Consider the following 3,752-nt stretch of genomic DNA (forward strand, 5'->3'; position numbering starts at 1 on the left):
TCTGCCAGCACCTCCCTCAGGCTGGGGAGAGCCAAAAGAATAAACAACTCCCCATTATCCCTTCTGACCCTGTCCCCCAAAACCGAGTGCTCCAGCTCCCCAGGCAGCAGCACATCCCTACAGTGTCCCTGCAGGGACAGAGCCTCAGAGCCTCCCAGCCCTTCCTTAACACCTCAAGCTGAAGGAGGACAGGGTCAGAAGGACAGTGGGGAGAAATTCCCTGTGAGAGAGGTGAGGCCCTGGCACAGGTGCCCAGAGCAGCTGTGGCTGCCCCTGGATCCCTGGCAGTGCCCAAGGCCAGGATGGACACTGGGGCTGGGACCAGCCCGGGACAGTGGGAGGTGTCCCTGCCAGGGCAGGGGTGGAGCCAGACGAGCTCCATGGCCCTTCCAACCCAAACCATTCCGGAATTCTGCGATTCCCTCCTGCTCTAACCCAGCCTAGGAGGTGGGGGGGTGATTGCAGCACTAATAAAATCTGCACACTGACCTGATTTCCCATGGCCTCACCCTGTGGATTCAATCCAGACACAAAGTGCTTCCTGCAGCTGCTGCCAAAGGACCCTCTTATCTCCACTGCCGTGGAGCTGCTTTTACCTCAGCCCAGGGCATTCATAGCCCTGAGCCTTCGTGTCTAAATAAATCCTGGGCCAAAGGCTCTTTTTTTCCCTTCTTTGTTGTTATAAACCAGCTCATCACTATTTCCAAATCTCCATCCCTGCCCAGACACGATCTCGTTTTACTTTTAAGTCCCCAGCCTGGCTCGAGTTCACAGAAGGGAGAGGAAATCCACGCCGAAATCCACGTCACCCCGGCAGGAAATCATTCCTTGGGACACTGTAAATAAAGCACACAAAGAGAGGCAGCAGCGGGTGCGGTGTGAGCCCAGCAGGGCCCCTCGCTCTGCCCCAGGGCACCTCACCAGCCACCGCTCCCCCGAGGGGAATTCAGCCTGGAAGAAGAGGGGAACAAAACAGAAGCCTCTTTCCTACAGCACGGAGGATTCATGGAGCTGCGGGATGCTCCCTAAGCCCTCAGGAAAGCATTGATGCTGGGCCGCTGTGAGCGGGCAGGGGAGGCTCAGCGCATCCCTGGAGCAATCCCAGACGCTTTGGGTCGGAAGGACCTTGAAGGGCCCTTTAGTGCAGTCCCATCCCAGCCGTGCTGCTCCCAGCCCCTTTCCCGCGGCCCCACTGAGACCCCAGGGGGAAGAAAGGGATTTCTCTCCTTTCCAGGAGCAGTTGTTGTTCCCGGGGCAGCCCGTGGCTCCCAGCAGCAGCGGGGCCGTTCCCCGCTTCCCTCTCGCTCTCGGCAGCCCCGGCCCCGCTGTGCCCGCGGCGGAGGGAGCGCAGCACAAGGGAAGGAAGCGCCGAGCCAGCCCCAGCCGGGGGCGCGCCTCCCGCAGCACTCACCACGCTTTCTCCTTTTATTCCCCCATGAGACAAGCTGGAGACATCGGGAAGGAATAATTCCACATTTAAAGAAAATTCCTCATTTTTTGTCCTTTTCAAATCCCTGCATTATTCCGCAGAACCAAGAAATCAGACTGGTTTGGGTTGGCATTTAAAGATCAGCTCAGCGGGAGGCTCAGAGTCGGCTCCCCGCAGTCCCATCCTGCCCTTGCAGCATCCGACAGCCGAGGGAATCCAGCCTTGTCCCAGAGAGGTCACCAAAGTCTTGGGCCATAAATGGGATATTGCAAACCCCCCCACCCCCCGGTCCTTCCAGGTCACTCATCCAGCGGATGCAGTGGATGGACCCCCCGGCTCTGTCCTGCATCCCGTCTGTCTGTCTGCCGAAGGGAACCCCAGGGCTCCTCCTGGAGTGAGGAAATGGAAGAGCAAGAACTGGACTGGGCAAAGCCCCTCTCAAGAGCTGCAAGTTTGGCACCGTGAGGACTCCAGATCCTGCTGGCACCCAAAGGGAGCCTCCCTAAAGCCCGGCCCTACTGGGCTTTCCCTGCCCTTCCCACTCCCACCCTCCCGGACCGGACTTTCTCCAGACAGCATCCCCAGGAAACCTCTCCCACTGAAAAAACCATCCATGGGACAGACACAGCAGCAGCTGAGGAGAGCCAGGAGCTGCTGGGCAGGTGTTTCCTGCCCCAGGCTCCCATCCCCATTTGGCAGAGCAGCTGCAATTCCCTCTGACAGCTGCTCCCTGCCCTCCTTCCCCAGGAGCAGCTGGAATGAGCCAGCAGCCAGCTGGGATGGTCCATCTGGGATAACCCTGCATGGATGGGGTTTCCCTTTTGGCACCTCACCTTTGCACTGGCTGCTGCAGCCTTCCCACAAGGAGAGGAATCCACTCATGGATCATGGATCTAATTGAAGCAGGACCACATTTCCCAAAGCTGGGACCCTCCTGAGGATGGGAAGGCGAGGAGAAAATAGAAAAGCTTTGTGTTTCTGGTATCCCAGGTGTGCCACAGGAAGAGAAGTACACAGGACAGGCATTCCCAGAAAGGAGCTCCCAGGGGACTGGGAGAAGGCAGCTTCTTCCCTGAACTCAGCCCCAGCTCCCAGGAGCATCCACCTGCCCTCCAAACAGAAAAAAAGGGCATTTAAAGGCACAACTGCTGCTGGCATGGGCTGAGGCAAAACATGAAGAATTTCAACCATCTCCTGCTGCACAAAACCAACACAGACCAGTCCAGGCATTTATTTCCCAAGCAGAAGGAACTGGATCCATCAGTGACATCTCAGGTTGAAGCAGCTTTGAGCTGTACAAGGATTGAGACATCAGGTGGAAGCAGCAGAGCAGGGACTGGCTGCTGGATGGCTTTGGAAGATCAAGAATCTGGCTTTTGCTCCTTGGAAAGACAAGGAATTTGTTTGTATCAGAGAGATTTTGAGAGGGACCCAGCCAAGTCAAGCCAAAAGTCCCCACTGCCCACAAACATGAAACTGAGGCCAGGATGAAGAGCATCAGTCTTCCAAGGCATCCAGAAGCCTCCCAAATTCCAGTAAATGGGCACAGTTTTATTAACGGCAAAATCATTTGGTCAGCGCTGGGACAGGGACTGAGCACAGGAGGCTGTGGTAGGAAGGGTTTCTTGCATAGCTGTTGGCCAAAGGAGACCTGGGAATTCCCTGCTGGGAATCCAGGGACAGGAGGGAGCAGGGAACAGCATCTGTGCCCCAGGCACCGGGCTCTGCAGTGGGACAGGGTGAGGAGGAGCCACCTGTGCCACATCCAACACCACCGCGTTTGGGGAAGGGCAGGGATTTAGGACTCAGCCTCTGGGATTTCAGTGCTCAAGGGAAATCAAAGAGAAGGAATCCTTGGGAATGGATCAGAGAAAGGCAGCAGGATGGGAAGACACCTGTGAACTCTTCCTATCTCCTCCTTGGGGTTCTTCTGACAAGGCAGTGGCAGAGTAATTAATATATTCACTAATTAATCAAAACCAGCATCTTCCCAATCAGAAACTGGGCCCCATTTTAAGGAGATCTGATTGGGGGGGAGGGGGTTGGTTTGCTGGGTTTTTTTCCTTCTTTCAGCCAAGCAGCCTCAGCCATCTAAATTTTATTTTTCTCTCCCCTATTTTGGCTTCCCAAGGTTGTGATTTTTCCCAAGGGGACAACTGGGAATACACCACCCTGAGCCCAGCCCTGTCCCTTTGCCACCACCTGAATACTGTGTGCAAAACCATCCTGCTCCTTCCACGCCTCTGGAAGTGCACAAACACCTTGGCTTTTCCTCCCCACATTTGTAACAGCAGTTCCAACAAAAGAAGAGGAGGAAATACAA

This window comes from Camarhynchus parvulus, chromosome 4A, assembly GCF_901933205.1.
Source record: "Camarhynchus parvulus chromosome 4A, STF_HiC, whole genome shotgun sequence".
NCBI classification, from domain to species: domain Eukaryota; kingdom Metazoa; phylum Chordata; class Aves; order Passeriformes; family Thraupidae; genus Camarhynchus; species Camarhynchus parvulus.